At 37.7% G+C, this 14,535-nt stretch overlaps 1 protein-coding gene and 1 pseudogene across 1 annotated transcript in view; both read right to left on the bottom strand.

The window, feature by feature from the left end:
- The window catches only part of R3hdm1 (R3H domain containing 1), a 198,524-nt gene that overhangs the window by 139,030 nt on the left and 44,959 nt on the right, over nucleotides 1-14,535 (bottom strand).
- Nucleotides 12,838-13,738, bottom strand: LOC124979452 (growth arrest-specific protein 7-like; annotated as a pseudogene).

Here is a 14,535-nt window from a genome sequence, read left to right as displayed (position 1 = left end):
TGAATTCCTGAAATAAATCTCAAATGATCATGGTATATTAATATTTTATCTAATATTTTAAAAAATCATTATTTAAAAATGATATTAGTTTGCAGTTTTCTTCCTTTTTGGGTACTGTTCTTATCATGTTCAAGTATCAGTATCAAATGTTTCCAAAAAGCAATTAGCAAGTTTTCTATTATTTCCAATGCTCCAAAACACTTTACAGTAGCAAGGCTATCTAGTCTTTGAAAGTTTGGTAGAATTACTCTGTGAAACCATCTGGGTTTAATGTTTTCAGTAAGATAGTTTCTAATAAAATTCTTTGGTCTTCCATGGAAATTCATTTGTTTAGCTTTTCTAAGTCAATTTTGATAATCTCTAATTCCCTAATCATTCATTTCATCTAGAATTATAAAATTAATTGCTGTGAGGTCTGCTACATAGTGTGATTTTTAAAATATCTTTAAAAATTGTTTTCAGTGGCTATTTTCCTATTCATCTAATTTTGCATATTTGTGTTTTTACTTCTTTCCTTTCCATGATTAAGGTACTTAGTGGCTTCTCTATTTTGACAATTTAAAAAAATTTCACAATATAAATTGGGTGTGGTGGCACCCAGCTATAATCTCAGTGGCTCAGGAGGCTGAGGCAGGAGGACCACAAGTTCAAAGATGGTCTTAGCAACTTAGTGAGGATCTAAGCAACTCAGTGAGACTGTCTCAAAATAAAAATTCATTAAAAAAAAAAAGGGCTGGGGATGTGGCTCAATGGTTATGCACCCCTAGGATCTATCAACAGTGGGGGGGGGGAATCAGAATACAGATTTGTGAATTAGGTCTATTGTTATCTATTTGTATTTGATTGGTTCTTTATATACTCTTATCCTTCCCTCCGTCTTCACTTTATTTTACTCTAGATTCTGCATATGAAAGAAAACATTTGACCTTTGAGTTTCCAAGTTTGGCTAATTTCACTTAGCAGAATATTCTCCAGTTCCTATAGATAGATATTTATAAACAGAATTTTCAGACTTAGGGTAGACATTTTCTTTCTAGCTAAGTGTTTAGATAAAGCTAAGCTTTCTTATGTGTTCTGTCCCTACTTCTCTTTGCTTAAGCTTGCCACAAGGTTTTGAGTAGGCATAAGCCAAATGATTATGGGAAAGATTATAATGGGGTTTGGTGAATTTCCTCTTTTTATTTATGGTTATTTTGAAATCTTAAATTCTCTTAAATTATACTGTACCTACTAATTTCCTTCTTACTGTTCTATATCTTTTGGATAAAAATTAGGAGGTACTAGCTAGATGACCATTACTACTAGATAATCATTACTGGAAGTTATCTTCCAGATATCTGGAAGACATTCTTGATAATTTTTTTTCTTTGTAATAGCTTACTGACAATTCATATACCATATAACAGTCTATTTAAAGTATGTAATTCAGTATTTTTAGTACATTCATAGACTTGCATAACTATCACAATAAATTTCAGAACATTTTCATTATCCATAAACAAACAATGTGCTCTAATGCCTTCATCCTACACCCTGACCTAGACAAAAGAAATCCACTACCTCTATTTTACCTATTTAATACATCTCATATAAATGGTATACAACATATGGCCTTTTGTCACTGAATTTTTTCACTACAGTGATATCAAAGTTCATATAAAATGCAGCATTGTATTACTAATTCATTCTTTTTAATAGCCAAATAATAGTCCTACTATTACATGAATATACTATGTTTTATTTATCCATTTGTCAGTGAATAGATATTTGGCTTATTTCCATTTTTTGACTAGTATAAAACACTGTTACAAAAATTCATGTATAGTTTTTGTGTGAACATATATTTTCAGTTCTCTTGGCTATAAACCTAGAAGGTGAACTACTGGGTCAAATAATGACTGCTTTCCCAAGTGTCTGGACAATTTTACAACCCCAGCAGTGTAGGAGGGTTTCAGTTTCTCCATATTCTTGCCAACACTTATTATCTGTCATTTGGATTACAGTCATAGTAGTTGGTATTAAATGATATTTCATCATTGTTTTGATTTGCATTTCACTGATGTGTTAGTCAGTTTTTGGTTGCTATGACCAAATACCTAACACTAACAACTTAGAGTATAAAAAATCTATTTTGGCTCACAGTTTCAGAAGTCCAGTCAGTGGCTGGCCAGCTTCACTGCTCTGAGGCCTGAGATGAGGCAGAACCCCATGGTGGAGTAGCATGGTGGAGGAAAGTTGCTCACTTCATGGAAGCCAGGGAGGAGGAGGAAAGGGAGAAAGGAACCAGGGGTACGATATATAATCCCCAAGGTATATGCCACTAGTGACCCACCTCCTCCAGCCATTCACCATCTACAATTACTACCCAGTAATCCATTTCAATTATTAACCCATTAAGTGGATTAAACCACTGACTAGGTCCTAACTCTCATAATCCAATCATTTCATCTCCTGCATTAACATAGGAGCTTTTGAGGTATACTTCATATTCAAATCATAACCCTTGATGGCTAATAACGTTATCTTTCTATGTACTTCTTGGCCATATGGATTATCTTCTTTGAAGAGATGTCTATTCAGATTCTTTGCCTAGCTAAAAACTGGGTCATGTGTCTTTATTACTGAGTTACAATTCTTTATTTTGTATACAAGTGCTTTATCAGATGAAGTGAAGTGCAAGTATTTTCTTCCATTCTATGAAAATATTTCACTCTTTTGATGGTGTCCATTAAAATTCAAGACTTTTTAATTTGGCAAAATCCAATTTATCTGTATTTTATTTGTCTATATTTTATATATTTGATAACAAATATCTTCCTCATTAATGCAAAAATATGTACTAACTCTAGTACTAGTATGGATATACTTTTATACTTTTAGTATAGATATATATATATTTTTTGGTACTGGATATGGAACACAGGGGCACTTTACCACTAAACTGTATACCCCTGATACTTTTTAAATTTTTTGAGACATGGTCTTGTTAAGTTGTCAAGGGCCTTGCTAAGTTGCTTGAATCAGATCCTCCTGCCTCAGGCTTCCAAATCACGGGGATTGAAGGTCCAGCCTGCACATGTTTTAAAAAACAACATATAGTTATCTTTGGGCTCAAAGAGAAAGAAGTCATAAAAGGCTAATAAGGTGCCTACTGACTTTTCTGAGAGATTAAAAACAGTTTTTAAACAATATTTAATTTTTTTTAAAGTTATACATGACCTTAGGATTCATTCTGACATAGTTATAGAAGCATGGAATATAATTTGCTCTAAGTCAGTCCCTAGTACTCCCTTTTCCCTTCCTTCCTCCCTCCTCCTGGTTTCCTTCCTTCTACTCTACTGGCATTTCTGCTATTATAGTTTTTTTTAAAAAAATTATTGTTTTGTGGATATACATGAAGGTGAGATTCACTGTGATATATATTCATGTAAGTACATAGGAAAGTTAGGTCACATTCATTATACTGTCTTTTCCTATTCCATCTCTCTTCCTTTCCCTTCCTTCCCCTTTGCCTATTCCACTGATCTTTCTTCTGCTGTTTCTTTTTTTTAAACCCCCCTCATTTTGGATTAGCTTCTACATATCAGAGAAAACATTCAACTTTTTTGACTTTTGGGAACTAGCTTATTTCACTGGGCATGATAATCTCCAGTTCTATCCATTTACCAACAAAGGCCTAGTAATACTCCACCATACTGCAGATATACTACATTTTCTTCATTCATCTGTTGTAGGGCACCTAGGTGGCTCCATAGCTTAGTTATTGTGCACTGTGCTGTTATAAACATTGATATGGCTGTGTCACTGGAGTATGCTGATTTTTTTTTTTTTTTTTTTTTTTTTGTGGTGCTGGGGATCGAACTCAGGGACTTGTGCTTGCAAAGCAAGCACTCTATCGACTGAGCTATCTCCCCAGCCCTGGAGTATGCTGATTTTAAATCTTTTGGGTATATACCAAGGACGGGGATAGCTGGGTTATGTGGTTCCACTCCTAGTTTTTTGAGGAATCTCCATACTGCTCTCCGGAGTGGTCACACTAATTTCACTAAAAAAATAATGTATGAGTATACCTTTCCCCCCATATCCTTACCAACACTGTTATTTGTATTCTTGATAACTGCCATTCTGACTGTAATGAGATGAAATCTCATTGTAGTTTTAATCTGCATTTCCCTAATTGCTAGAGATGTTGAATATTCTTTTACACATTTATTGACCATTTGTATTTCTTCTTCTGTGAAGTGTCTCTTTAGTTTTCCTATTTATTGATTCAGTGATTATTATTTTTTTGTTATTAGGTTTTTGAGTTCTTTGTATATTCTGGATGTTAACGCCCTGAGGAGCAGGTGGCAAAGATCTTATCTCATTCTGTAGGCTCTCTCTTCATGCTCTTGTTTCCTTTACTGTGCAGAAGCTTTTTAATTTGATGTCATTCCACTTATTGATTCTTGTTAAGGAAGTCAGCTCCTGTGCCAATATGCTGGAGTGTTGGGCCTACATTTTCCTCTAGTAGTTAAAGGTTTCCAGTCTAATTCCTAGGTTTTTGATCCATTTTGAGTTGAGTTTTGTGCAGGGTGAGATATAGGGGTTAAATTTCATTCTACTATGTATGGATTTCCAGTTTTACCCATAGCATTTGATTAAAAGGCTATCTTTGGGCAAAAAGTTATGTTTTTTGATAGCAGTTGTGTAAATTAGTCTTCCCATGATTATGCCAAAAAAGACATATACATTGAAAAATAGTTTTGAATATGAGACAACAAAACTAAATCAAAGGTTGAAAGACCTAGAATAATGAAAATGTACAACTGATGGCACAAAAAAGTAAGAAGGTCTTTGGTAATATTGGCAAGATACTTTATTACATGTAATCTCTGCAATGTCTGAGAATTTCTTTCATGCTCACTTCTACAACTTCGGGAGAAATAGTTTTTATCCTAGATGTTCAGACAGTGTGAAGGGAATCAGACTCTTGTACTAGGTATGGGATGTATGACGCAATCAAATTTTTGTTAACACCTTCTGTCCAGTTGGATATACAAAAATTATTCCAGTGCTGATCATCTTGCTTGCTGACACCCAAGTTACACAAAATGGATTTCTGAGAAGTTAATGGTTGAAGGCTAATAATTCTGATGCAGTCATCTAATTACTAATCAGAAACAAATGAATATTCTTTTGCAAGTATATGGGCTCAGAAGCAGAAAGCGGTATTTGCTTATTTATTCTTAGAGATATTATCACACAAGTAAAATAACAACTTTGCAAAAACACTTTACTACTTGACACAACATGGACCATTTAACTTGTATAGGAAATAACTACAGTTAGAATTACTGTAGATGCAGCCTGGTGGAACACAAACTTAAGTGGCAGAGAATAGGTATAATTTATTTGCTTAAGTTTTTTTCTCCCAGTTTATTTTTTAGGGTAGACTTATTCAAACTTCAGAGGGAAAAGAGTAAATTTAAGATTTCCTTACACAAATATTAGAATGAATGAAATAGTAATGCACAAGAAGCAAATAGCACACATGTATCATATGATTTCACAGAAAAGGTAATGGCTACTGCTCCCCTTCTGCAGATGTGGGTGTATACTTTAAGTCACTTAGCCTTGGGTGATACCAGGCTGGCTCACAGAGGCACCATCTCCACCTACATGGCAAGGTGGGTTGGAACCAGGAATCTGAGCTATTTGCTTAAATCTTGAAATGACTAATCTCAAATATAGTACTAAATAAAAAAATCATTTATAATCAATAGTTAGATTCATATTCACCAACTGAGAATATCGATTTTTCTTTTTCTGTGGTACTTGGGGATTGAATTCAGAGGCACTCTATTACTAAACAACATCTCCAGCCATTTTTGTTTTCATTTTGAGACAAGCCTCCCTAAATTGCCCAGGCTGACGGGTGATCTGCCTTCCTCAGCCTCCCAAGTAGTTGGGATTAAAAGCCTGCAACACATGTACCTGGCAGATTTTTCTAATTCTCGAATAATAACAATAAAAGGACTAAAACTAACACTTATAAAGGCTTTAGTGTGTGACAATTATATTCTAAACACTTCCAATGAAACAAATAGCATAGACACCCTTATTTTTGAGTTGAGAAAACATCAGATTAAATACTTTGAGGTCACACAACTACTGAACAGCAGAGTGATGATCTGAAATGAGCAGTCTAGCTCTAAAGTCCATGTGCTTAAACACACACACACACACACACATAACCTATTTCTCTGTACTAGTGGATTTTTAAAAAGCTTGTCTACATCTTTAATTGGTTTAACTGACAATCATTACCATCTAATCTGATTTGTTCCTTCCTGTAGTAGAGTAGGGCAAGTTTGGCCCTTGCATTACAGAACACTAAACCAGTAGAAATTAAATAAACCACAGGAAAATTTCCAGAATTTGTTAAGTGATTGGGTTGGGGAGATAGACAGTAAGATAAACATGATGTTTCAGTTTCTGGCTAAGTGACTGGGTATAGAGAGACTAGGTTTAAGATCAGGATGCCCTGAGGTAGGAGGTGATGGAGGGAGCAGTCTTCCCTTTGTAGTCCCCTTGTACTTTCTTTGGTTTTGGGGGCAAAGGCATCTCAGGACTCAGTGGTTAGGTCTCATTCATTTGACTATTTCCCATGTGGAACTATTCCCTTAGTAGCCAAATGATGATTCCTTATTCTCTTCTTTCAAGAAGTCACCAACACTCCCTTTGAATAGGGTTTCTTCTAATGAAAAACTAAAAAATGTATTGTTAAACTTTCATTAATACCGAACTCTATTTCAGGGAATGGAGGAGAGGGGAGGAAAGAAAAATGACATCTAGGAATAAACCCTAAAACTGAGAACAACAGGTGATTCTTGGGCATCGTTTAGCTCTTTAGTGCATAAAAGCTGTTATAAATACCATGTCAGTGTAGCCATTTCATTAAAAATAAATTAGATTTAATTTTACTTTTTAAAAGGATATAATAGTTACATCTTGTTATACTCTAGGATATTCAGTTCTAGTTGTATATAGGCAAGCAATGACTCCAGCCATGTCCTATGCACTCGTGAAAAGATCACACTTTGGAGGTGAAAAGTAAAGCTTATGTGTGTTTGTGCACAATGTAATAATCTGTATTTGAGACTAAATCATTTTACTGTCTCTATATATGACTCAAGGGTTTTAGCATTATCTGTAGTACCTAAGTGTATAATTCCCAGGATTGAGTACAAATTAATCATATTGGGCCTAAAAGGACCAAGTCTATAACGAGAAGCTAAATTGTTAGGCTGCAACAGGGATTCCCAGGTACTAGGTTGTAGACTGGTAGGATACTGAATTACTGCCAGGGATTCATACATCCATCTGGATCATAAGCATTACTTCTAACCTTCATCAAACTAAAAACATCTTTTCACACTTGAAAAATATGGAACCTGACTATGAACCCAGGTAGTAAAGCCAACAGTGTAAATTCCAGCAAGACAAAAAACATTTCATCCAGGTTGATAAGATTTGATTGTTTCCTTCTTTAGGTCTTACCAGACCATTCCATCAATTTTACCGTGATCTGAACTCCTGCTCACCAAGTCTGCCAATTACAATTTTGCTTTCCATGCAGATTAACCTAAGAAGAATGTACTAGTAATGCAGAAACGCTACTCAATTCTTCACAGTAAATTAATCATCTGGCACTCATATTGTTCAGTCTCTGCAAACTTCATTAACATATACAACCCGAGTCTTGGTTTACTTTGTGAGCCCACAAATACAGAATTCTGAGTTTTAAAAGGTGAAGTCCCAAACACTAGATTTCAACAACATACATGATATCTTGTGAGGTCTCCTGGCAGTACCAGTCTTACTCCACAACTAATATATATATAAATCCTAAGTAGTTTTCTAAAATAACTTCCAAGTTTACAAAAATAACACAATTAGTATTCTATGTAATTAAATAGGACGTGCCTATCTCGGGAAGGGAAGAAGTTGTTCAGGGTATATAATCAGATAAAATAAGATGCAAGACTGAAAATCTGAATCATAAATAAACAATGTTTTAATTTTACCACACATGATCTGAATTTAAGTTTACCAATTTGCACAAAGAGTAATTCAGTTTATTCTCATTGTTGAGAATGCAAAGAATCTTCAAGGTTAGTGCTAGCCAGTGATTTCCAGTAATGAAGGTTTAATAATTACTATTAAAAGATTGAAGACATTGACAAATTTTTAGAGAAATATGATCCTCCCAAACTGAATCAGGAAGACAAACACAATTTAAACAGATCAATTTCAAGCACCAAAATAGAAGAAGCCATCAAAAGCCTACCAACCAAGAAAAGCCCAGGACCAAATGGATTCTCAGCTGAATTCTACACCTTTAAAGAAGAACTAATACCAATACTCCTCAAAGTATTCCAGGAAATAGAAAAGGTGGGAACCCTTTCAAATTCATTCTATGAGGCTAATATCACTCTGATAACAAAACCAGACAAAGACTCATCAAGGAAAGAAAACTTTAGACCGATATCCCTGATGAACATAGATGCAAAAATCCTTCACAAAATACTGGCAAATCGCATACAAAAATATATTAAAAAGATAGTGCACCATGATCAAGTGGGGTTTATCCTAGGGATGCAAGGTTGATTCAACATCCAGAAATCAATAAATGTAATTCATCACATCAACGGACTTAAAGTTAAGAATCACATGATTATTTCAATAGATGCTGAGAAAGCGTTTGATAAAATACAGCACCCCTTCATGCTTAAAACACTAGAAAAAATAGGAATAGTAGGAACATACCTCAACATTGTAAAGGCTATCTATGCTAAGCCCACAGCCAACATCATTTTTTTTTTTTTGCAGTGCTGGGGATTGAACCCAGGGCCTTGTGCTTGCAAGGCAAACACTCTACCAACTGAGCTATATCCCCAGCCCACCAACATCATTCTTAATGGAGAAAAACTGAAAGCATTCCCTCTAAAAACTGGAACGAGGCAGGGATGTCCTCTTTCACCATTTCTATTCAACATCATCCTTGAAACACCTGCCAGAACAATTAGACAGACCAAAGAAATTAAGGGATACAAAGAGGAAAAGAAGAACTTAAGCTGTCACTATTTGCTGATGACATGATCCTATATTTAGAAGATCTAAAAAACTCCACTAGAAAACTTCTAGAACTAATAAATGAATTCAGCAAAGTAGCAGGATATAAAATCAATACACATAAATCTAATGCATTTCTATTCATAAGTGATGAATCCTCTGAAAGAGAAATTAGGAAAACCACTCCATTCGCAATAGCCTCAAAAAAAAAAAAAAAAAAAAAAAAAAAAAAAAAAAAAAAACTTGGGAATTAATCTAAGAAGAGGTGAAAGACCTCTACAAAGAAAATTGCACAACACTAAAGAAAGAAACTGAAGAAAACCTTAGAAGATGGAAAGATCTCCCATGTTCTTGTATAGGCAGAATTAACATTGTCAAAATGGCCATTCTATCAAAGGTGCTATACAGATTCAATGCAATTCCAATTAAAATCCCAATTACATTCCTCACAGAAATAGAGAAAGCAATCGTGAACTTCATCTGGAAGAACAAGAGACCTCGAATAGACAAAACAATCCTGAGTAGAAAAAGTGAAGCAGGAGGTATCACAATACCAGACCTTAAACTATACTACAGAGCAACAGTAACAAAAATGGCATGGTATTGGCACCAAAATATTCAGGCAGAGCAATGGTACAGAATAGAAGACACAGAGACAAAAAATCACATAAATACAGTCACCTCATACTAGACAAAGGAGCCAAAAACGTACAATAGAGAAAAGGTAGCCTGTTCAACAAATGGTGCTGGCAAAACTAGAAATCCATATGCAGTAAAATGAAATTAATCCTCTATTTCTCACCCTGCACAAAACTAAACTCAAAATGGATCCAGGACTTAGGAATTAGACCAGAGACCCTGCACATAACAGAAGACAAAGTAGGCCTGAATCTTCATCATGTTGGCTTAGGATCAGACTTCCTCAACAAGACTCCCAAAGTGCAAGAAATCAAAGCAAGAATCAATAAATGGGGTAGATTCAAACTAAAAAGCTTTTTCTCAGCAAAGGAAACATTCAATAATGTAAAAAGAGAGTCTACAGAGTGGGAGAAAATCTTTTCCACACATACTTCAGATAGCGCACTTATCTCCAAAATTCATAAAGAACTTACAAAACTTTACACCAAAAATACAAAGAACCCAATCAATAAATGGGCCAAGGAACAGGACAGACACTTTACAGAAGACATACAGGTGATTAATAAATATATGAAAAGGTGTTTAACATCTCTAGTGATTAGAGAAATGCAGATTAAAACAACTGTAAGAATTCATCTTACCCCAATTAGAATGGTAGATGTTGGCATGGATGTGGGGAAAAAGGCACACTTTCACATTGCTGGTGGAGTTGCAAATTGGTGCAGCCACTCTGGAAAGCAGTGTGGAAAATCCCCAGAAAAGTTGAAATTGAACCACCTTTTGACCCAGTTATCCCATTCCTCGGTTTATACCCAAAAGACTTAAAATCAGCATACTACAGTAACACAGCCACATCAACATTTATAGCAGCTCAGTTCACAATAGCTAGACTGTGGAAACAAACTAGATGCCCTTCAACAGATGAATGGATAAAGCAATGTACATTGTGTACATATGTGGCATATGTACACAATGGAATATTATTCAGCCATAAAGAGTAATAATAATATGGCATTTGCAAATAAATGGATAGAATTGGGAATATCATGCTAAGTGAAACAAGCCAATCTCAAAAAACCAAAGGTCAAATGCTTTCCCTGAGAAGTGGAGAATGATATATAATGGGGGTGGGGAGTGTGGGGAGTGAGAGAAGAATGGAGGAACTCTGGATTATGTAGAAGGAAATGGGTGGGGGTATGAAAAATGGTGTAATGAGACAGACATCATTACCTTATGTACATGTATGATTATGTGAATGGTATGAATCTATATCATGTACCATGGAAACGAAATGATGTACCCCATTTGTGTACAATGAATCAAAATGCAGTCTATAAAAAATTTAAAAAAAATATTTTTTGCAAGCATCAAAGAAAAAGATAAGCATACCTTAAGATACAGTCAGTGAAATAAGTAGGTATTCCTTTTTTTTTTTTTTTGGGTTTGCTTTAGTATATTGGACATCTTTCTACTATAAACTATGAGAAAACAATTCCAATTTAATGGAAGAGAGGCCCAGAGATTTAAGATTAATGTTATCCACTATTAGCATGTAAAATTGAGGGAAAGATCAGTGAATCGTGCTCACAGAATTCTGCCCCCATGGGAGATGGAAGGGTCAATCCAAAGTCACTGATGGAAAGATTAAGAAAGATGGACCCTCAGAGTATGGGTTTCTGGATAGAATTTGTTCCTTGCTCACTGTGTCAATTTCTTCTCCCAGTCCCCTCAGGCTGATTCTCTAGGTTAATATGGTGATCATTTGTGCTGTAGTAGAGAAAGGAAGTGACGGGCTGAATCCAGTGGCAGTGTTGAAAAGCTTCCCAAATCACACTTGGCCCAGGCTTCTCCAGGGAAGATGGACAGAGGGAAAGGAGGTGCTGGCACCAAGGGAGGGTTTAGCATAGGGTTCTGGAAAGTTCAGAGTAGCTAGAGGCCCAGGTGGCAGGACACACCTGGATAGCAAAGAACTCCTAAGGCCATGAAAGTCCACAGTGCCCATACAAGGGACAGCAGTCCAAACCCCATCATGCATAAGCAGATGGAGCCATATGGGGAATGACAAAGGGACCTTCCCTAATCTGTCTCTCATGTGGGACTGACCCAGCCCCATTAAGCCCATGGTGGGCAGCCTGGGAAGAGTTGTGGTCAGGGTAGCCCAGTGTTGGACAGGACACCATGGTAGACAGACCCCATCTGGTTTCTGAGGTGAGCTGGTATCTCCATCCCTCAAAGCCTTTGGAAATGCACAGAGCTGAAGGTCGTCTTTCTGGCTGAGAACTTTGGAAAGCTCCCTCTAGTGAGACTGGGCAGGGGTGGCAGGGTGGGGACTGCCTTGAGAAAGCAGCTGAGGAATGGTTGGAGTGGGATTTCCAGAGACTTCAGAGACAATGCCTGGTCTGATAGGAACCATGAATCAATGCTCAGACTTGGGGCTAATTTGCCGAATGAGGTAGTTCCATCCTCACCTCTCTAGGCAGGGTTGGTCTAGGAAGACAGAAAACAGGCCTTCTCAAGACTCATGGGGATGAAAAGTGGCCAAGAAAAGCTAGATTTGGGTTCCCAGAATACAATGAGAAAAATAGAGGGCTGTAAAGGATTCTACGTGCAGGCTGAGCTGATGGCGCCTTCATGAGTTTGATCCTGACATTGGCTTGGAGGCAGAGGCGGCCCTCCCCTGATTTTCCAAAGCTCCTAAGGAGATAAAGGGACCAGTTGGAGGATGGGACTTTGGGCACCCAAGGGCACAAGTGTGTGATGGCCATCCCTATGGAACTCAGCAGGAACCACAAAGTTCCAGCCTGTTTGTTCTCAGAGCAACAAGCATGGCATGGGGTTTGGGGGCTTCAGTCTTGGAGACAGGGCAGGGTTGCAGGTCTGTCTTCTTGGTCTGGGAATATTTGGGATCCCCCAGCTGGGTCATCCAGATCACCCTTCTGGAATCACCAGCTCTCTCCTCTCTCCTCAGTGGATAGGAGAGTGGGTGGGAGGGCAGCTTCACCCAGCAGGAGACACCATCTCTTCTCCGTGGGTCACCCAGCCTCTCTCCTGGGCAGGAACCCTGTGGCCACACAGGCGTGTCTAGATCTCCATGTCCACATGGCGAATGTTGCCCATTTTGTGTTCTCTGACCCACAGCTATCTTTGGCCAGGTTCACTTTTCGAAGCATTTGGTCCACGGGCTCAACTGTGCTTTGGTTGAACATGTCTGTCTCATGCCACAGCTGTGTGTACTGGCACAAATTTGCCAGATCATCTCCACCCTCTCCACTTCCAGCCGCTCCAGCTCCAAAGTGTTGGTCACCATCTTTTCAAACCACTGGGCCTGGTTGTAGAGGTCCACAAGCATATGAGGTCATCGCCAGTCTGTGTGGACTTCCTCCGTGCCTTCTTGATGTCCTCCTCCGTCCGACTTGTTGCTCAGCTTGATCTCCAGCTGCTGGGTCTTCATATCCAGGTCTCTCTGCCGCTCTGTGAGGGCTTTCGGGGACTTCTCCACCGATGCATAGTGGCTGGCGAGTTGCTTGCAGAGGTCAGCGATATGGTGGTCACACTTTCTCATGTCTTTCTTGAAGTTCTCACAACAGTTCATTAGGGGCTTCTCTACCTCGCTGTGAAGCTTGGCAGAGAACTTGAGATGAACTTCTACTTCATCTGCCAGGCTCTTCTTCACCTGAGCCCATGCTTCTCCCAGGGAGCCTTCCTCCTGTGCAGCGGACGAGTCCTGAGAGAGTTTAGCCAAGTTCTTCGCATATTCTTCTTCAATCTTTATCCTCTCTCGGATGAATTCAGACATTTCTTTCTGCATTTGTTTGCCCTTCAGATGCTTCTGGAGCAGCAGTTCGAACTCTGTCACGGTGCCATTGCCTTGGGGATCTTTCTTATCAGCCCAGAAGTAGTCACAGTAGCTCCACTCAGTTGGCTTCAGCAGCTGCTGTTCAGGCACTGTGTCTGGGTGAGGGAACGTCATGCAATTTATCATCTTCTCTGTGTGGTTACCTTTATTTTCAAAATTATATATTTTGTCTTCATTGCCTGAAGTTCTGTCTTCCAAGTGGTATCCTCTGTTGGTGCTACTTTTCATTGAATTTTTATTTTGGTTTATTGATTCCTTCATTTCAAAGATTTCTTCTAAGGATCTTTATCTCTTCCTTTAAGATATCTTCCTTCTCCTGAAACATAGCTCTGATTTCACTCTTTATATCCTCCTTAAAGTCATGAAGCAGTTTTACTAAGTATATTCTGAACTCCTTCTCTGACATTTCTTCTACTGGTTTGTCGATGGAGTCTATAATTGGAGCATCCTGGTTTGTTTGGAGTGCTTTATTCCCTTTTTTTTTTTTTTTTTTCATTTTGTTCGTGTGTTTTCCCATCTAGCCGTGGGGATCTGATGTAGTAGTTTCTACCCTGTAGATTTATAGTATCCCTGAAGGTTTCCAGTACCTCACAAATCTGGGTTTCAGTTTCCGTAGGCTCCACCATGCCGCAGTCCCAAGATGGCTCCTGGATCGCAGACGATCGATGAGCTCCAGTGGAGAGCGAAGGATATGGAACATAAGTAGGTATTCCATAGAAAAGAAATTAAAATTTTCTGATTAAAGAAAAATAATTTAAAAAAGAGAACTTTTGTACAGAAGAGAAATCTGCCAAGTGTAAGGAAGGCCTAGACAAATGTGTATTCCCAAACTGCTGATGGGGGGGAAAATGCTCTAGAGCTTTTGAAGGTCAATAGAGTAGTATAAATCAAAAACCTTAAACTGCATATACTTTGATCCAAGA

This window comes from Sciurus carolinensis, chromosome 3, assembly GCF_902686445.1.
Source record: "Sciurus carolinensis chromosome 3, mSciCar1.2, whole genome shotgun sequence".
Classification (NCBI taxonomy): domain Eukaryota; kingdom Metazoa; phylum Chordata; class Mammalia; order Rodentia; family Sciuridae; genus Sciurus; species Sciurus carolinensis.
Note: the sequence above shows the minus strand (reverse complement) of the source record. Positions and strands in the feature narration are given on the sequence as shown.